We start from the raw sequence: 22,020 nt of genomic DNA, 5'->3' as shown, positions 1-22,020 counted from the left end.
CTCTTTATTTTCCATTCATATTGATTTTACTAGTTGATTTTACATAGTGTATTACATTTCAAACTAAAAGGGGATATCAACATATTATTTTTCTCATAGGATTTATAGAAGTAAATTATATTTGTGCATAAAAAAGAAAAACTATTTAAACAAAAATAATTCAAGAAAATAATATAACTATAACCCTTCTCTACAACACCTTTACAAAATAAAGAATAGAACAAATGCATGTGTTTGATGTATATTTTTCCTACTGCAGGATCAGGCTGACCTTGAACTCTATCCTCCTGCCTCAGCCTCTCAAGTGCTGGGATCATAAGGTAAGTCACCACATCAGGCTCATCACTTCTTAATTCGACCTTGACAATGACTCTTTGTGGAGAGGAAGCTAAGAACTATTTCACCATGTTCTAAAAAAACTGAATAGAGATGTTAAGCGTCTCACCAAGGCTAGAGAGCAGGTAGAACCAGAATTAGCCTAATTTCAGATGTCTAGTTCTTATTCCTCTCTGCATATTTCATACACTAAAAGAAAGGACTTACCTGAAAATCATGAAGGATAAAGGCCTTCCTTCCTCCCATCCCAGCTAATTAGTGTTTCTTGTGCTTGCTGTGTATGTGAATATACATGAGCATGCATATATGTGTGTGTGGGGGGGTATGTGTATGTATGATTAAATGGCCAACTGCCCATCTAGAGGCTACTTTCAGTGCATGAGTTTATAGCAGGAACCAAGGAGAGAGATATATTTATTTGATGTTATCTCTGAAAATCCAACAGCCAGAAAAAAAAATTCCTTTCCTTCTCCCCAGCCTCTACTTCCTCTCTCCTTCCCTCTCCCTTCCTTCCTATTCTTATTCTTTAATATATTTTATTGTCTTTGTAGAGGTGATATATAAGGGGTTACAGTTACATGAGTCAGGTAATGTGTACAATTCTTTATGAACCATGTCTCTATGTCTCTTCTTCCCTTGATTTCTCCGTTTTCCCTCCAATCCCCCCAAATGAACAGTTTATTTTCTACTAGTGAATATCACCATTACATTTGTTCACTCTTTGTTCCACCTTTTCTGTGCCCCACCATACCTCCCAAAGAATATGGAAAAGACAACAAAAACAGTACCAAAACCAATCTCTTGTTTCCTTTTCTTGGAGTTCATGCCATAAAATATTATTTTATATGATCATATGCACATAGCTACTGAGCCTTTGTGATCCATTCCTATACATATCCTCCTTTGGTCTCATTATGTGAATATCTACAGACCTGTATAATTTATCATGTCCAGTGTATTTTTTAACCATTTAGCTTGTTTACTTGTAGATTTATAGGCACATTCTACTTACCACAAATGAGGGGAACCATGCAACCTTTGTTTCTTTGGATCTGGTTTACTTTGCATAATATAATTTTTTTCCATATCTTTTCATTTCCTTAAAAATGGCACAATATCTTTCTTTCTAATGGTTATCTAACATATACTTAGAGCTTAAAAACGTTAGATCTCCAAAGAACTAACAACTTAAAAACTCAAAAACCCAATTGATAAGTAGGCCAAAGACTTAAAGAGAGACTTTTTAGAAGAAGAAGTAAGAATGGTCAATACATAAATGAAGAGATGTTTGAGATATTTGACCTCTCTGGCCATAAAAAAATGCAAATCAAAACAACATTGAGATTCCACCTCAACCCAGTTAGAATGGCCATTATCAAGAAAACTAACAGTAACAAATGCTGGTTGGGATGCTGCCAAATGGAACTCTATTACACTGTTGGTGGGAATGTAAACTTGCTCAACCACTCTGGAAAGCAATATGGAGGTTCCTCAAAAGACTAAATAAACATAGAGCTTCCCTATGATCCAGCAATCCCAGTCCTGGGCATTTATCCAATAGAACCCAAACAATGCCACATTAAAGTGACCAGCACAACTATTTTCATAGTTTACTGTAGCCAAAATATTGGATCAACTCAAATGCCCCTCAGTGGAGGAATGGATCAAGAAAATGTGATATATATATACACACCCACACCACACCACACCACACACACACACACACACACACACACACACACACACACACACAAACACACGAATTCTACCCCCCATTCTTATTGACAAGTCTTTTCTCCCTGAGCTCACCTTAACTGATCCTGCCACACCTGTACTCTTCCTGCTGTGTGACCTAAATCTAATCCTGTACCCAGCCATAATACCGGGCTTAAAAAAAATCCCATTATCCTCAGTTCTAGAAACTACCTTTGAAGAATTTGATATTTTTACATAATGGTCCCTACTGGATAGTATGAGAAAAAATTATATCTGTGGGATCCTTTCCTGTTCTTAGAGACATCTTTGTGGCATCTTATTAAAATAAGCCCAAAAATAGGCTCAAAGGAGAAAATCAACAGAGAAAGTGACATGGAAGGGTAGCACACTCTGATGGAGAATTGTGCAAGTCATGAGCTTGTTAGAGCCCCAGTCATACTGTTTTCATGACTTGGAGGCTTCTGTGAGGGTGGAGGTGGTTAACCTCTAGTTAGACCACAAGCAGGAGAGAGGGCAGTTCATGAGCTTATAAATATCAGTGTCTACCCCCAGTGCTCTGATCTTCTAGTTCCTACACACAGAGGAACTCCAGCAGTAGAGGCCCTTAAATCTCTGAGACAGATCCGTTCAGAGTAGAATCTGGGCTCTTGGATACTTCTGAAAGCCCAAGGCTGACTTTCTTGGAAGAGATGAATAAAACTCAGAACAACTTGACTGTCCACTGGCTTTTTGTCCACAACTTTCTGGTCATTAGAGAAAACAGCTTGAAAAACAAGAGATCTTTTCCTGTTCCAGGAGATTTCCCAGACTTTATTTGCCATGAAATGTCACCTTCTCAGGTGAGGAGACAGAATTTATCACAATTAAAGCAAATGTTGGCAGGAGGCTTTTAAGTGGTAGAGAGTTCCCAGTAACTTCAGATCTCTGCTTTAGCTCTCAGATACCCACATGTGCATGAAAATTTTAATAGGGCTGTAAGCACTGCAGATTTTTTCAAGAATGATTACATCATTTTTAATGCATTCAGCAATGGCTGCTGCAAGAAAACTTTCTTGTCTTTGAGGAGCTAATGGAGCATGTTTATGATCTACAAATGTATACTGAGTCATGCAGTGATATTCACTGACCTACCAGAGCACAAGCTTTCCACCTGGTGCTATGACTATGTAAAGTGAGCAAAACAAATTAGGATAATTGTTTGAAAGAGACACACACGTTGCTTCCAAGTCTAATTTACTCCAACCAATTGACAAGGTGTGGGTACATTAACATCTAATTAGATTAGATTAGAAGTGGACTGTAATGCAAGTCCACAGTTTAAGTTCAAGTCCACATTCTAGCAAGCTTGAGTAGCTGGTATTGTTGCCTCTGGGGTGAGTAGCTGTAGATTTGGTTCCTCATGACACTGGCTTGGGTAGAAGTTTGGAGAAGCTACTATCATCCCTCCTGGTTTTCCTGGTGTATTTGCACTCCAGAAAGCTAAATGAAAATTCAAAATGGTATTTTAGTAGTAGCCAGCCTTGTGTCTGCAAGCCTTGCTACGCAGGAAGATGAGATCTGATTGAAGTTTGAAGCCAATCCAGACAGGAAGGTCTATAAGATTGTTATCTCTTATTAATGAGCAAAAATCCAGAAGTAGAGCTGTGGCTCAAATGTTTGAGAACCAGTCTAGAGCAAAATAGCTAAAGGATAGTGCCCAGGCCCTGAGTTCAAGCACTGGTACTGGCACAAAAATAAAATGATATAGTCTTGTCAATAGATTTCCAATAAGTGTCCATTGCATTGGAACTGGCTGCTGAGCCGGCGTGGTGTGTGCTTGAACTGCCGACCCCCGGTCTCTCTGCTCGCCATAAGGCGACCCGCAGCGCTGGGTCCGGCTGCCTTGGGCCAGCCACCGACGCAGGTGAATTGGAAAGCCTGCCGGTGGTGCTCATCAGGGATAGTCCCTAATGAAAAACCACGAAATATCAGCATCTCTGCTCACATTGATTCAGGAAAAACGATGATGGCGGAGCGGGTGCTTTACTATAGGCAGGATTGCCAAAATGCACGAGGTGAAAGGTAAACAGGCATTGGTGCTGTAATTGGTGCTCTCGATGGAGCTGGAGAGACAAAGAGGAATCACCATTCAGTCTGCGGCCACCTACACCACGTGGAGAGACACTAACATCAACATCATAGACACCCCTGGCCACATGGACTTCACCATCGAAGTGGGGAGCGTGCAGTGCCAGACCATGACGGTCAACCTGCAGATGCAGCGCTACAGCATGCGGTTCCTGACGTTCATCAACAAACTGGACCGTCTGGGCTCCAACTCCGCCAGGGCCCTGCAGCAGATGAGGTCTAAATTAAATCACAATGCAGCCTTTGTGCAAATATCCATTGGTTTGGAGGGTGGTTTTAAAGGTATGATCGATCTGATTGAGGAACGAGCTATCTATTTCGATGGAGACTTTGGTCAGATTGTCCAATACGATGAAATTCCAGCTGAATTTAGGGCAGCAGCAGCAGCAGCAGACAACCGGCAGGAGCTAATTGAATGTGTTGCCAATTCAGATGAGAAGCTCGGTGAGCTGTTTCTGGAAGAAAAAAAAAATCCCTTCAGTCACTGACTTAAAGCTTGCAATCCGAAGAGCTACTCTGAGCAGATCATTTGCCCCTGTTCTCTTGGGAAGTGCCTTGAAGAACAAAGGAGTTCAGCCTCTTCTAGATGCTGTTCTAGACTTCCTCCCCAATCCATCTGAAGTCCAGAGTTATGCCATTCTCAATAAGGAAGATGACTCAACAGAGAAAACCAAGATCTTAATGAGTTCGAAAAGAGATGGAACTCACCCATTTGTGGGCCTGGCTTTTAAACTGGAGGCAGGCGGGTTTGGGTTTGGACAGTTAATGTACATCCGCAGTTACAATCTAGAAAACATTTCCAAAGGAATTGGCAGGTTTACAAGAGAAGAGCCTACATTTAAAGTCCACTTTTATACTGAAAGCAAAGAGACAATTGTATCTATAATGGGGGAACTGCCCCTGGAGATTTACTCCCCTGAGGATGCAAAGAGAATATGGCTGTCCTAGTATCACAGGAAAGCTCAAGGTTACTTTTAGAGAGACCATCACTGCCCCTGTCCCATTTGACCAATCAAAAGAAAAAGAACTGCAGATTGGATCAGAAAACATCACCATCCATCTGTTGCCTTCAGGAGATCCACCTCTCTGCCAAGCAAACAAACAAACTCAGAGTGAAGGATTGGAAAAGGATCTACCAAGCAAATCTACCAATCAAATGCCCCCCAGGAAGAAAGCACTATCCAGGAAAGAGTCACTATCCTGATATCTGACAAAATAAACTTTTCATTAAAATCAATACAAAAAGATAAGGAAGGACAGTATGTATTAACACAGGGAACAATCCAAGAGGAGGATATTACCATTATCAATTTATAGTCCCCCAAACATTGGAGCACCCAAATATGTTAAGCAAATACTCTCAAACTTACAAAATAAAATAGATCCAAATACAATAATACTAGGAGATTTTAATATCCCACTCTCACCAAAGGACGGGTCTACCAATCAGAGGATTGGCAAAGAAGCTACCGAATTAAGTGAGGCCATACTTCAAGGGGAACTAACTGACATCTACTGAGTATTTCACCCTAAAACAACACAGTACACATTCTTCTCAGCAGCTCATGGAACTTTCTCCAAAATAGACCACATCATAGTTCATGCAAGGAACTTAAGCAAATACAAGAGGAGTGACATAATCCCCTGTATCCTATCCGACTACAGTGGAATCAAGCTAGTTCTCAATAACAAAACATACCACAGAAATTATGCAAATACTTGGAAATTGAACAGTAAACTTCTAAGCAACACCTAGGTAACAGAAGAAATTAAAGAAGAAATTTAAAAGTTCCTATAATTTAATGAAAATGAAGATATATCACAAAGAAACTTGTGGAACACAGCAAAAGCGGTGCCCACAGTGACCACATCAAAAAAATAGAGACAGACCAAGTAAATAATCTAATGTTGCAATTAAAACTGCTAGAAAAAATGAAAAAATGGAACCTAAAGTTACTAGATGGAGTAAGATAATCAAATTAAGAGCAGAAATTAATGAGATAGAGAATAGGAATTATAAATAAATTAATAAAAAGCTGGTTTTTTGAAAAAATAAAATTGATGGCCTTTGGCAAGATTAATTAAGAAAAGAAGAGAGGAAACCTAAATCAACAAGATCAAGGATGCCATGGGAAAAATCACAACAAATACTCAAGACATCCAAACAATTATAAAGAACTATTTTCAAAAGTTATACTCTCAAAAGAAATAAAATCTAGCAAAAATGGAGGCATTTTTAGAGATATACAAGTTGCCCAAACTCAGCAAATAAGAAATTAATCAGAGGACACATGGCTTGACCGGCAGCGCGGTAAGACTGAGCGGGGGCTGAGAAGGCCAGGACCCAGGGGCTGCCCGGCCACCCCATTGCTACCTGGGACCAAGTTAGGACAGCACCAGCAGCATGGCTGACAAGGAAACCAGGACCATGCTCTGGGGTGCTGAGCTAAATCAGGAGAAGCGGTCTTGCACCTTCAAGCCCCAGCTGGAGAAGAAAGAGAGCTGTAGGCTGGTGATCAGTACGATCTGCCTGAGTGAGAAAGCCAAAGAAGAGGTGAACCGGGTGGAGGTCCTGGCCCCAGCAAACATGGAGGACAGGAAGTCACAGCCCATCACTATTGCCTCGCTGAAGCCCTCTGTCCTGCCCATGGTCACCATGTCAAGAGTAGAGCTTTCTCCTCCAGTCACTTTTCATCTTCGGGCTGGCTCAGGACCTGTGTTCCTCAGTGGGCAGGAGTGCTACGAGATTTCAGACTTATCCTGGGTTGAAGACGAAGGGGAGGAAGAAATTGAGGAAGAGGAGGAGGAAGACTTTGAGGACGAAGATGTAGATGTGTCTCTAGAGGACACCCCTGTCCGGCATGAGAAGAGGCTGATACCCCACAAGCATATAAGCGTGACTAAGAAAAAAAAGCTGGAAAAAGAAGACGAGGCAGCAAGGTCCATTTCAGGTCTAGAGAAGAGCCCTGGGAAAAAGGCCAGAATCACAATGAAAATTAAGAAACTGGCAGTCAAGAAATGAGGAGCCTGCAATGGCCTTGGCCATGACAGTGAGAGTCGTGCTCTGGTATTCCCCACTGGCCCCTCCGCCTGAGTCAGAATATGACAGCACATGGTGGGGGCCACACAAGAATCCTACACCCTCCCCCGCCCCCCAAAATAACCCTCCAGTTCTAGGAGGTCTTAGAAGAGCCCAACAAGCAAGTGCAGGGCCACAATAAAGTTTACTGGTCAGTGAAAAAAAAAAAAAAAAGAAATTAATCAATTAAATAAGCTAATATCTTACAAGGAGATACAGGAAGCAATCAGAAGTCTTCCAACAGGGAAAAGCCCTTCAGAGAAATAGAAAAAGAGGGAGCTATCCCAAACTCCTTGTATGATCCAATATTGCACTCATCCCCAAACCAGGCAAAGAGCCAACAAAAAAGAGAATTATAGATCAATCTCCTTGATGAACACAGATGCAAATATCCTTAACAAAATTCTAGCTAACAGAATCCAGAAACACATTAAAAAAAATCATATACTACGACTAGGTAGGCTTCATCCCAGAGATGCAGGGATGGCTTAACATACATAAATCAATAAATGTAATTCAATACATCAACTGATCCAAGGTGAAGAACCATATGATTATCTCCATTGATTCAGAAAAGGCTTTTGATAAGATACCACATTCATTCATGTTAAAAGCTCTGGAGAAATCAGGAGTAGAAGGAACATTCCTAAAAACAATAAAAGCCATATATGACAAACCAATAGCCAAAATTATACTTACTGAGGAAAAACTGCAACCAAATCTCCTAAAATCAGGAACAAGGCAAGGATGTCCACTGTCTCCACTCCTCTTCAATATAGTCTTGGAACTCTTAGCCAGGGCAATAAGGCAAGAAAAAGACAGTAAAGGGATTCACATAGGGAAGGAAGAAGTTAAACTATCCCTTTTTGCAGATGACATGATACTATACCTTCATGATCCCAAAAATCTACCCCAAACTCTTAGAACTTATAAACCACTTTGGCAAATTAGCAGGATACAAAATCAACCCACAAAAATCAGTCGCCTTCTTGTACACTGACAATGTACAAGCAGAGAGGGAAATCAAGGAAGCAACCCCATGCACAGTAACCCCCCAAAAATAAAATATTTAGGAATTAACCTAACCAAAGATATAAAAGAACTATTTAATGAAAACTATAAAAACTTAAAGAAATTACAGAGGACACCAGGAAATGGAAAGACCTTCTATGTTCTTGGATAGGCAGACTTAATATAGTGAAAATGGCCATACTGCCAAAAAAGATATACAAATTCAATGCAATTCCCATTAAAATCCCAATGACATTTGTTACTAAAATACTCAAAAAATTCACATGAAAACAACAAAAGACCTAGAATAGCCAAAACAATTCTAGACAAAAAAGACAACATGGGAGGGATCTCGATGCTGGACATCAAACTCTACTATAGAGCCATAATAACAAAGACAGCCTGGTACTGGCAAAAAAACAGATCCAAAGACCAATGGAATAGAATAAAAGATCCAGAAATAAAACCACACGCCTACAGTCAGCCTATATTTGACAAAGTAGCCAAAGACATACAGTGGAAGAAATACAGCCTCTTCAACTACTGGTGCTGGGAAAACTGAGTGGCCACATGCAGAAAACTAAAAGTGGACCCCAGCCTATCACCATGCACCAACATCAACTCAAAATGGATTAAACACCTTGACATCAAACCTGAATCTCTGAAACTACTGCAGGACAGAGTAGGAGAGACACTTGAACTTATAGGCACAGATAGGAACTTCCTGAACAGAATCCCAGGGCCACAACAAATTGGAGAGACTCAACAAATGGGATTAGCTTAAAATAAAAAGTTTCTGCACAGCTAAAGTCATAGCAGCCAAGCTAGAAAAACAAACAACTAACTGGGAAAAAAATATTTACCAGCAATATATCAGACAAGGGGCTACTATCCAGTATATACAGGGAACTCAAGAAACTAATCTCTCCCAAACCTATGAAACCATTTACCAAATGGGCAAGGGAAATAAAGAGAGACTTCTCAGAAGAAGAGATAAAAATGGCAAAGAAACACACGAGGAAATGTTCACCATCCTGGTTATAAAGGAAATGCAAATAAAGACAACCCTGAGTTACCACCTTAGCCCAGTCAGAATGTCCCACATCCTCAAATCAGCCAACGACAAATGCTGGAGGGGATGCGGAGAAAGAGGAGTCCTATTACACTCCTGGTGGGAATGTACACTTATACAGCCACTTTGGAAAGCAGTCTGGAAGGTCCTCAGAAAGCTAAATATTGACCTCCCTTATGAACCCAGCCATACCACTTTTAGACATCTATCCTGAACAACAGGAACCAATATACAAGGACACGTGTACCCCCATGTTTATTGCAGCACTCACTGTTCACAACAGGTAGGATATGGAAACAACCCAGATGTCCCACCACAGATGAATAGACCCAAAATTGTGGTATTAATCCACAATGGAATATTTTGCAGACATTAGAAAGGACAAAATAATGGCATTTGCAGGGAAATGGATGGAACTAGAAGAAATCATGTTGAGCGAGGTAAGCCAAGAGCAAAGAGACAAACTGCACATGGTCTCACTGATAAGTGCATGTTAAATCCAAAATGTAAGGTGATATGACAAAGTTAAGAAACAAAGGACTTAAGACTTAAGAAACAAAGGACTTCCACTCATCTGGTTGAATCACTACTAAATAACCCCATGCTGCTGATCACATGTATGGCATATGTGTGCACACTGGAGGGAAACCAGGAGAAGGACACAGAACTAGAGGGAATCAGGAAAAACATACAATAGTCTGACCCATCAGCTGCACTGGACATTGATCAAAACAAACTAAGCAACTCAATGGCAGCAATGGGAGGGAGGGAACAAGTGGGAAAGAGGGAAGGAACAACTGATGCTATGCAAAACAAAAGAAATGTACGCATCACACAATGTGGAAGAAGTAACTGTATTTTCAAAACTCATAAAACTCATAAATGGTATAGACCACGATAGACAATTTGCCCCATGAAAGTTAGAATGTGTTTGTGACTTTAAGCATCTCTATCCCACAATACTGTGAAATTTGGGAAATTATGTAACCACTTAAACACAATAAAGAATTTGAAAAAAAAACAAAACAAAACATGGCATTGGAGTTTAGATAAAGGCCAGATACCATCCTTCTCCAACTAAACCCCTAGAGTGAAGGTACAGAAAGAAAGACAATTCCTACAGAAAGAGACACTTCTCTAGTGAGCTGTTTACATTGAGACAAAAAGCATGTTTAATAGAGTGTTAGCAACCACTTATCAACAGTCAACCTAGTCCTATAGAATTTCAGTGCAATGACCCCAGGTTCCAGTTAGCATTGCCCAATGGAAGCCAGCATCTCACTAGTTTTGTCTATGGGGAAAGAAGGAAGAGACTGAGAGAAGAACAAGATTAACTCCACTCTCTGCCACCATGGCTCTTTTGTGTGGGGAGAAAAGATATCACAGCTGTTTAATTAGCTTTGCTTCCCAAGCTTGGCTTTAAAACTTAAAAGCATTCTCTTTTACAAAATCTCTTTTACAAATGAACTGGGTTTCATCTAAGTACAAACAAACAAATAACAAAACTCCAACAGACGTGCCTAATTCTGACTACAAACAATCATCTAATTATGTAGGTATCCTTTGCCCTCTGCCCTTAGAGACATGAGTCTTCAGGTCCTACTTCTTTAGCACAAATAGAGTCCTTGTTCCTGACACAGTGCTGCCCCCAAGATATGGATCCTGTATGGGGAGGAGCTGGTGGTGAGTTAGAGCAGAAATACTCTCCTGACAGTCTCACCTGTATAAAAATCTCTAGCATTTAATATTTTTTCTTAAGACATTTTATTGCTAGTTAAAAAAATCCCATACAAGGAGATTTAAATAGATTTCTTTGATCCAAGAGCAAAAGAAAATAATATTGAGTTAAACCACATCTCCTAAATAATAAACCATCTACCCTAGTATGAAATCCTTGAAATGGGATGCAGGCAGCTAGGTCTTTCTCTGTCTTTGTCTGAGTGCATGCATCTAAGCAGGTTGCTCACAGCCTTGGCCTCACTAGCTTAATGCAGTTGGAAAGAGACACTGATAATATGTCAAAGCTGGGAGAAATTTTATCTATAACTCATTTAAATCTCTAGTTCTACCGCTCAAGAAATGGAGAATGAAACTTAGAGGTCTTTCCCAAGGCCATATCAATTAAAGGAAAAGTAACATCTCTTGAGTTACAATGTCATTCCCTCCAGTGCAGAGCAGCCGTAAGGATAAAATGAGAATATTTTATGCCAAAGAAGGGCATTTTGTACATCTAAATAAGTATTGCTTGGTGTTTGCCTGGGTCTTGTTAGGGGAAACAAAAAGATTGAATTTTGGGGAAGGGAGGGGGACTATCACCTGAGAAATTGAGTTTGCAATAAAGAGAAAAAGGGCACTCTGAAATGATTTACTTTATTATTTAGAGGGAATAAAACCCTGTTGCAATGTTTAAAACCACACTCAACAATTTCCACCTCTCTGTACTTTCTCTGCTGGCATCCATTGTGTTCCTTTGTATTTATTTGGGTTCTTTGGGTCTCTGCCAGTTCAGCTGCAAGTACAATGAAAATAGGAGAACTATAATAAAAAGGGTCTAATAAGGTGTGTTCTAGTCATAGTAATAGAAGGAATAAGACCAGAATCAAAACCAGTGCTGGAAAGACTCTGGAGAAACAGTGTTTACATGCACATTAATAAAGGTGGTTATTTCTTATATCTCTGGTTCCCCTAACTGAGGCTTGGCCCACTGATAATTTGCCATACAGATTAAAATATCATAGTGCTTTCCTAGGGAGCTTGCAGTAGTCATCTTTACCAGCTATCAGTGATGGAATCTTTGTGATTTGCAGGTTCCTTGTGGTTATTTGCCCTTGTGGATGTCCTTTGTAGGAAGGATCTGCTTCAGCCTCCACTCTGACCCCACATTGATTCAGATCAGCTGTCCTTATTTAATTAAATGGTGTCTGACCTTTGAGAGTCCTGTTCTTCCCTTGTCTCTGTGCTCTAAGGCAACCTAAGTGCAGCACCCACTAATATTTAACAGATGACCACTGTGGATGTAGTCAAGTGGCAGGCAGGCCTTGGTTTATTTGACCAATGTTTCCAGAAATTGTATACAGGCTGCAATCTAGTAAATTATGTCATGTCTTAAACAAGCCAGAATAACTCCCTTTCTACAAATTGTTCACAGCATACCCCCTCACATACACCTAAAACCTTAATTTTCCTGAATTATAACTTTGGATTCTAATATATTAGATCTATTTAAAAGTCAGCTTAATTGCCAATGTACAATGCAATCAATATTTGAAGGAAAGGAAAATGTGTGAAACACTGATAAAACATAAAGTTTTATATCCAGGCTATAGCCTACACTCTGACACTGGTTCCTGATTATAGTTTATTACATAACTTGTAGCATGAATAAATGAAATTCTAAAAGAAATATGTGAAATTGATCACGTGGAGGCAGATTCTCAAAGAGCTTTCAAAACAGTAATGCTGTATTTATGTCATTTCATTTAGAGTAATAATAGCTGGATAATATGTTGCTAATGAATTTCATTTGCTTTTAAAACATTTCATTTCATTTAACTGTGACAGTAGTAAAAAGCTGGAGACTTTGAAGAAATGTTTCATTATATGTGGCATTTATCATTTGATTGACCAAAGCACCGAGGAGGTAAAGAATTTGGATTTGAAAACTCAACTTTGAATGTATCGAATTCAGTCTGAATTGTTCACTTGTGGTAATCAAATTAAAAGGAACATTCAATTCTACGTGAGGTACTGAGCTTCTCTGTCAATGGAAATATTTAATGAAATGGGTGAGGAAATTTTTGTATTCTGAAGAAGATGATTCTAGACTAATGGCTTGTAATCTTTCCTAGACTTTGAAACAAGTAAAGCTTTAAAACAAAACAAAGCTTAAGTGTTTCAGACACACCCTGGTTTCTTTCTATGGTCCTGGAATGGTATTGCTTTAGGGCTCCTCCTGGTGGTGTACCCATACAACCAGGGCTGAGACCTGCCAGATTTCTTCTTTCCTTCCAATGCTGCTTTTGCTATTCTAAAGTTGTACTGTACTTAAAAATAAATAAATAAAGCTCCATGCATTTTAGTTCTGCAATTGCAAATACAAGTCAGAATATAATGAATCTTCTATAACCTAAGCTGTTAAAATTAATTTTAACCAAAAAGAAATCTAGTCTTAAGCCAGATACTGGCGGCTCATGCCTATAATTCTATCTACTCAGGCGGCTGAGATCTGAGAATCACAGTTCAAAGCCAGCTGGGGCAAGAAAGTTGGTAAGACTCTTATCTCCAATTAACCACCAGAAAACCAGAAGTGGAGCTGTGGCTCAAAGTGGTAGAGCACTATCCTTGAGCAAAAAAGTTCAAGGATAGCACCCAGGCCCTGAGTTCAAGCCTTGTGACCTACTCCCCCCCCCCCCCCAAAAAAATCCAGTCTTTACACAGGTATTTCACATATATTACTCATCTAACCCCTTTGTATTGATGATGATACTGTCAGCATAGCCTCTTCACCCTCAAGTATTCTGAGGCATTAGGAGACATGATTAACTGCTATGATATGGAAGAACTAAGCCCAGGTGCTCTGGTTTTACTGGCCACATGCCTAGCCAAATTCTGTACTGCATCACATGCTCTACAGACAGGACCTGGACACAACTTATATATTCAAATCATCCATCCAAATGAGAGGTCTCTTTTAGAATATTATAAGTCTCTTGGGGAAAACTTGATTTGTTCTTAGTGATCAAGTCCTGAACTCGGGCCTCTCTGAATGAATAAGCTTTGGTCTCCATAATGTTTGGCATTCCATTAAAAATATATCACAGGCATATAGGAATTCATATTTATTATGAAATTCCTCCAGAAAATGACATTTTGTTTCTCTCTTCAGAGAAACTGGAAAGAAATATGGCCTAGAAAAGCTGCATTTTCCTCGGCCAACAGCTGGAGGTGGGTAGGACTCTCTATTCCTCCAGGAGTATACATTCTTGGCTAAAAGAGCTGCTCCTGCTACTGTTAACCATGATGGGCAGGGCACATCCCCAAACCAACTCCATGTTGTGCTTGTCTTTCCAAAGCCAGATAGCAGTAACTGTGATCACTGGTGATGATCTTAAACTATCTACATAGCAGTACACTCTGTAAGTTCTGTTTTTCCTTTCCATTCGTGTTTGCCAGCGTTTCATGACATTTGATAAATAATTCTTTGTCTCCCCACTGAGCCATCTCTGGGGGAGGGAGACAACCTTTAGCCTGGGGATCATAGGTCACCTTCAATGAGCATCCCACCAAGCCATAGACTACTCACAAGGTATTGGACACAGGATTCTAGTGGTCACCTCTGTCATGGGTGGTTATGTTGGTGAAGGCTGTCATTAAATATTTCGAAAGGCCAGGAGAAGTGATCTGACTCTTTCCATGGATGAAATTGCTGAGCCCATGGTTCCAACTGTACCTTTACACAAAGATTTTCCTTGTGGTCTACGTTCACTGCTTGTGAACACAAAGAAGGTGCCATGTATGAGGCATAAGGCTCTCACCAGGCCCTGAATCTTCTGGAATATCTTCTTCTTTCTTTTTCTTCTTCTCCTCCTCCTCCTCCTCCTCCTTTTCTTCCTCTTCCTCCTCCTCTTTCTTCTTCTTCTTCTCCTGCCTCTTCCTCCTCCTTCTTCTGATTATTATTATTATTTTATTTGCTGTAGCTTGAACTCGAAGCCTGGGCTCGCTCTCTTAGCTTTTTTACTCAAGGTTAAGGTTCTACTGATTAGGTCACACTTCTACTTCCAGCTTTTTGCTAGTTAATTGAAGACAAGAATCACTCAGATTTGTCTGTCTGGGCTGGCTTTAAACTGCAATTCTCAGATTTCTACCTTCCATAGCTAGGATTACAGTCATCAGCTATTGGCACCTGACATCCACTGGCATTCGGATCCTACATTTTTTAGTCTCTAACATTGTGGAAAAACTATTATGAAAACTTTAAAATAAGCCATCAGAATGAGGATCTGCTATATTTCCAAATTGTACATGCAAACATAATTTGACACAGACTATAAAGTTAGTTGTTTGGTCGACAGATCTCTGATTTAAGCTTTCTTATTGATGCAATAAGTTTCTTGCACTTTGGAGAATATATATTATAGAACTATGCAAAGCAAAAAAAAAATCAATCCACATGTGCTGTGGTAAGATGGTTTTGCAAGCTGTCAGTGAAAGAAGTGCCACGGCGGAACAATGGAACAAGAACAACGACATGGCTGTTTGGAACAATAGATCTGCTTGCTTTCCCTTAGAAAAACATTGCTGTCACTACTGACTGAAATCAAAATGCTTCTGAGGTATACAAAACCCAAACCAAATCACTCACATGTTCCTGTAAGAGCAAAACAAAGAGAACACCAGAATGAACAATGTAAGCATTGCCACAGGACAGCCACAGCCGAGATGACAGACAAAGCGGTATATCAGAATCAGGACCCTCGCTGGGGGGGGGGGCGGGGGGGGGGGGGGGGGTCCAAGTCAGGCAAGGGAAGGAAACACAGAGAACAGTGTCCACTTCCAGTTCTCATCTTGGTTTTGTTTTTTCCAAACAAGAGCTGCCAGTTCTCTCCTGGCTGATTTATTGCTCTCACTTCAAGGGAAAAATTAATATTAGTATAGGAGAATGGCATGAAATTAGAGGAAACTGAGGTACTCTAAATGCTAAGGGGATGATGGAACCACACATAGCTTACCTGCTTCTTGAATGTCCAATTTCCCTTACTGTCCTTGAAAAACAGAAAGAAATCTTAGATTTGTAGAGAGCAGGTAGGGAGTGTGACATCCACCTGGGACAAAGAAGGCCGTCAGAGCTGCATTGTGAATGTGCTTCATCTGAGCCAGCATAGCTGGAAGTGATCATGAGACCTTGTGCTTCTGTTACAGGAGGAGACAGTGGCTTGGTTTTCCCCTGCAGGTTTGGGCTGAAGGCATGGAGGCCCAGAGACAGGCTCAAAGTGGTCCCTGTAGCCCGCTAACTCTCACCATCCCAACCACATCCTCAGACTCTTTGAGGATAAACCTGCATCTCTGTTCTGTGTGTTAGGAGGGTATGAGTTCAGGTGATCACGAGGGTTTAATTTTTCCAAACCTTCTCTAGTGTCTTACCTTAAAAACAAAATAAGAATGGGAAATAACCTAATAGATCTTTCCAGCCCTGAACCTCCCAATGGTTTAAAGGATGATTAGGTGATATTCAAGCACACATGTGTATTCCATATTTTGAGAAATCATGGTGCAGAGCATTATGTGCTTCCTTTGTTTTTTTTTCATAGCCAGAGACACAGAGTGAGTCAAGCAGAGGGAATTTTCAAAATTTTCAATTTGCTAATTCTGTGTCCATGAAGCCTCTGTTTTTACTGTTATCTGTAGCACAAGCAAAGGCAACAAGCTATTTTTTTCAGCTGCTAATGGCAGATTACTTCTGCATACTTAGGATATGTTCAGATGCAACAAAGATTCTCAGTTGTTAAGCCTCCCCAGTCTTCTTCTCTTGCTCAGTTTTTTCTAAGGAGTATTTGATTTACTTGCCTTCTTGGCCTCTTTCCTATTTTTCAAACCAGTCTTTCTGCTTCTTTGGGCTCTAGAAGAGGTGAGTTGTTTGGTTGGCTTGTTTGTTTTAACAGTACTGTCAAACTTGATATTTAAAAGAATCTCCTCCCTTCCTCTTTTCCTCCATTATTCTCTGCACCTGCTGAGATCTCTGATTTTAAAGACTCCTGAACAAAGGGACATACTACCTTAGTCTTTATAACTTTATTCGCCTCTCTGGTGTGTGGGTGTATGTGTGAGCTCTGATACTGGGGCTTGAACTCAGGGCCTAGGGGAAAGAAGGGAGGAAAGAGATGTTTTAAAAGTTGCTTTGTATAGTATATCAGAACCCTCTTTAGGCTTGTTAAGAATAATAAGCAAGCTATTCAAACTAAATGTTTTGTATATTCTATTGATTGAGTTCATGGCTCTGAGACTGGACCACACAGGACCTGGTGGTGTATGGGCTTTCATTGCTTAGCCAGGTGTAGCTCAGCAGTAGAGCACAGTGGTAATGAGCATGCATAAGGTCCCGGGTTCCATCCTCAGCCCCAAAATAAGAATGAATGAATAATGAATAAATAAGATTTTGAGATAGTGGACAAAAGAATGATAGAACAGTAACTGAGGTACATAAAATATAACTTAAGAAGGCTGAGACTCTGGTTAGCTCACAATATATGAGAGTGGTAATTATAATAAAAACATAACTCCTCCTCAAAAAGAAGATGGTAGCACCTAGCTTTTATGAAATCTGCCTTCAGAAGTTGTCCTTAGTGCTTAAGGTATGCACTATCTTGGCTTCTTTCCAATGTCCTTTCCCAAGCTCTAACAGATATCACAATGGTTGTAGGAACTTATCTGCTATTCGAGCTTTTGGCATATGCTCACAACTGTCATTATACTAACAAATAGCCCAAGGCAAATGAGTAAGAGACCATGCTGAACTTAATCCAGCCTCACACTGTGCTCCTTGAGCTATGGAGCTCCAACATGTTGTTTGTGATTTCAGTATAATGAGTGGGATGGGATGCTCGGATTCTGAAAACTGCTGAATCCATGGAGTACTTTTGCAACTTGGTCTTCTATGGTTTTTGTATTAAACGAGGTGATCTTACTATCTTAGATTGTTATAAAAATGATTTATTCTAGGAGTTAGTGCAGAATGCTGAAGACATAGTCAAGGAACACAGTTTAAAAAATTAATGAGCTTGATGCTTAGGTGTCACTCTAGTAAAAGCAGACCAGACAGGCAGAGAAGGGTGACATTTCTTGCCCTGGCTCATGAGGAAATGTTCCATTTGTCAGTGCAAAATATTGTAATTAAATGACCATGATATTAGCAGTGATGGACCATTTCCTCTGTAAGTTATTTATTAAAAGTCTTTGGTAATAGGTAGTTTGCAATATTTATAAGGGAGAGTATAATTAATTTTGATGGGAACTCAAAAATGAATTCGAAGCTAGGTGCTAGTGGCTTACATCTGTAATCCTGAGACCAGGATGTTCCTTGTTCAAAACCAGGTAGGGCAGAAAAGTTCATGAGACTCTACTCTCCAATAAACCATTAAAAAGCTAAAAGTAGACCTGTGGTTCAAGTGGTAGAGCACCAGCCAAATGAGGGCATGAGACCCTGAATTCAAGACCCAGTACTGGCAGACACACACACACACACACACACACACACACACACACACACACACACACACACACACACAAAGTAAAATCAGGAGGAAAGAATTTTCTTCTCCAAATTTCCATTATAAGAGATTCCAAACACTAAAAAAGAACAATTGGTCTATCTTCACAATTCTGTTACTTTGGAAAGGGCACTTGCAAAAAGTTACAGGCAAGCAGAATTCAGGGCAGACAGATCAATAGTCAAGCCATTGGGCTCTCTGCTCAAAATGCCACTGTGGAGTGAAAAGTGTCCTTTGAACTTTATGTTCATTTTCTCGTTGTATTTAGGCAGATGACTAGAAGAACGTGTACTAAAAATAAAACCCAGCTTGTAGTATTGCCTCCTCTGCCATGAGAATATGAGTGTTTCCTATTTTAATAATGTTGGCATTGTTACAGTAGATTCTGGCCTATCTCATCCAAACTGCTGGCACATCCATTAATGGCCTCTCTGTACACACCCCTATGCTAGCAAGTCCAGAATGTGTCCCATTTCCAGATCCATCCTTTTGCTTGTAATTGGATCTTTTCCCAAACCCCACCTCAAATGATAGCAAGCCTGTGCATTATTCTAGGCCATGGGACACACAGGGATCCCTGATCTCCAAAGTTGCAGAAAAATTTCCCTTCTGCACTCATGTTTGTACACGTGTGTACGTGTGTGTGTGTGTGTGTGTGTGTGTGTGTGTGTGTGTGTGTGTGTGTTGATCATGTGGCATAAACTCAGTCTACTCTTGCTCAGTTTTCTTGCTCATGACAAGAGCACTAGCACTGAGTCATGACTCCGGTCTGGTACTTTAGCTCATTAATTGGAAATGGAATCTCTGGGACGTTTCTGCCCAGGTTAGACTCAAACCTCAGTCCCTCTAAATATCAGCCTTTAGCATTTTAGATTATAGGCATGAGCCACGAGTGCCTGGCTTCTTTTGAACTCTTACAGTTTGGGATGTCATTTCATGAGGGCACCACACATGACCTGTGATATGTCACTTGTGGCCATACCTTCTGTCTTTTAATACAAAGTTCCTTGAAGGCAAGAATTCTTCACATCACTGACATTCTGCCTCATGAATATCAGAAGTCCCTCAAAGATGTATTGCTTATATTAACACATTAGTTAATGAATTAATTTATATTGGACCAAAAATAAGTCATAGATCCAGCTTGAACTGGTCCTGCTCCTGAAAAACTCATAAATTCCATATTCTATGTATGAGAAAAATACTGTTTTTTTCCCCTTCAGTTGCAGATTCTACAATAGGGAGGTAACAAAGAATGCTAAATATAGCAAACAATGACGAGAATAAGATACAAAGATTCACTCTCCCATTTGAGGTCATTGGAGGCCATTTGTCATTGGAAAACCATGTAGTATGGGAAGAAGTGAGCCATAGGATGGTAATTTCAAGTTTCAGGTGCCCAATTGCTCTCTAGGGAGGAGCACCAGGACTTGAGCAAGGAGGGCAGTTTGTGAGGCAGAGAATCTATTCCACTACGTGAACACAAGAGGGAGCTCTTTCCAACCCAGTCACAGAAAGGAGACAAAGCCTTCATTTTAGAGGAGCTCACTTCATAACCCTTCTAGAACCATTGACTAACAGAAACATTCACTCATCTTTTGGCCTTCTTAAATAAAAAAACTGTATACTAAAACTAAAAATTAAGATATGAAATATATCAAGGGTCAAGAAGTATGTAGATGATGGGTTGATGGCACATGTTTATAATACTAGCATTTTGTAGCCTGAAATAGAAGTTGTTCAAGGCTACAGAGAAAGACTGTCCCCTTAACTCCTCCCTCTCATCAAAAAATAATGAAATAATAATAATTATATTATAATATATAATAATAATAATAATGAGCTTGTTCCTAATGGGAATATTCTCACAAAACTTTTGTTCTTTCTCTTTTATTTAGTAAACAAATAATTAAATTTTATTAGGTAGTACATAGTTATTTGTAATTGAGTGTGTATAAACTGAACATTCTGCTTCTCATTTCATGTGTTTGGTGTGTACATTAAGATTTAGAAGGAAAGATCCTAAGTTAAGATTTAGAAGATCTGAAATTAATTCCTTTCCTTCATTGCACGACTTTAGATAATTAACCATCTTCTTCATGAATCAGAGGTTGGGTTAGGTGATTTCTATGACCCTTTCCAACTTTAATAGTTTACAGAGTCCTTGAACTGTAATGGTTTTATTAAGTCATGGTGAAATAATTTTGGATTTGGCTATCAAATGGATATGATTTATATTTGCCTTACTGAGAGATTGAGAAGGGACTTGGTGAGGTTGAAGACACATATTTTTGTAATTATCAGGGAGTACATAGACACCCTCAATTTAATGTCTAAATATTTCTATGAATTTTCTTCACAGCTATATTACTCATACATCTTGTGATGACTCAGTTTTGGTGGCTTTGTTACTTCTATAAATACATGAAGACATTACTCAATCTTCTTTGATTAGTGTGTTGGTTTAACTGTTCCCAGATAGTTTTTTGTTGTTGTTGTCATATGTTTTGTTTCATTTGGTTTTGTTTGGCTCAATAGAATAGTGGGCTGAAAGACCCGATAATTACTTTCTTTGAGTTTTCTCTATTATTAAAGTGTTTATAAATGCAGAAATAAAACATCACTAGAATGAAGATTTGATTAAGGAGTAGACACTGTAATGTGGAATCATACCCCATTCATCCTGACTTAGGCCCCTGGATATGTGCAGGTAGTCAGCACACTACTCTTGAATTTGCTCTTGCCTTTGTTTTATGTAAAATATTCTCTTACCTACAATGTTCCTCATCCTGTGTTTCTCCTATGCTAAGTGCTGGGAATCTTGTGTCCTGTCTAGGCAAAGGAAAATTTTCTGAATAAAATGCCGTCAATAACCTTGTGAGCAACTTGGAGACTGTCCACGAATAGGAAAGAAAGGACATAGGGGGTAATTTTCTGCCAGGCACTGGTGGCTCATACCTGTAATCCCAGCACCCAGGTAGCTGAGATTTAAATATAATGACTCAAGGCCACCCTGGCCAGGAAAGTCCATGACATTCTTTTTTTTTTTTTTAATATGGAACGCTTCACGAATTTGCTTGTCATCCTTGCACAGGGGCCATGCTAATCTTCTCTGTATCATTCCAATTTTAGTATATGTGCTGCTGAAGCGAGCACAAGTCCATGACATTCTTATTTCCACTTAACTAGCAAAAAGTTGGAAGTGTTGCTATGACTCAAGTAGTGGAGTTCCAGGCTTGAACAACAAAGTCAAAGGAGAGCACAATGTCCTGAGTTCAAGCCACACTTCCATTAAAAGGGTAATTTTTTTTGGAGAAAGTCACTGAATGCACTGGCATTAGTTGTTTGGGGTATAGAAAAATAATTTAGAGATAAAATATACAACAAACACTAATTATGTCCCAGGACTGGGGAAA

The 22,020-nt window shown here is 39.7% G+C and overlaps 1 non-coding gene and 1 pseudogene across 1 annotated transcript; one reads left to right on the top strand and one right to left on the bottom strand.

The window, feature by feature from the left end:
• Positions 1-3,927: 3,927 nt before the first annotated feature.
• Positions 3,928-7,201, top strand: LOC122107653 (annotated as a pseudogene).
• A 14,452-nt stretch (positions 7,202-21,653) lies between these two features.
• LOC122107709 lies at positions 21,654-21,760 on the bottom strand. The gene has a single exon (XR_006147405.1). It is a non-coding gene; the product is annotated as a U6 spliceosomal RNA (small nuclear RNA).
• Between the last annotated feature and the right edge of the window lie 260 nt (positions 21,761-22,020).

This window comes from Dipodomys spectabilis, unplaced genomic scaffold (genome assembly GCF_019054845.1).
Source record: "Dipodomys spectabilis isolate Male_0828 unplaced genomic scaffold, ASM1905484v1 ptg000052l, whole genome shotgun sequence".
NCBI classification, from domain to species: Eukaryota; Metazoa; Chordata; class Mammalia; order Rodentia; family Heteromyidae; genus Dipodomys; species Dipodomys spectabilis.
Note: the sequence above shows the minus strand (reverse complement) of the source record. Positions and strands in the feature narration are given on the sequence as shown.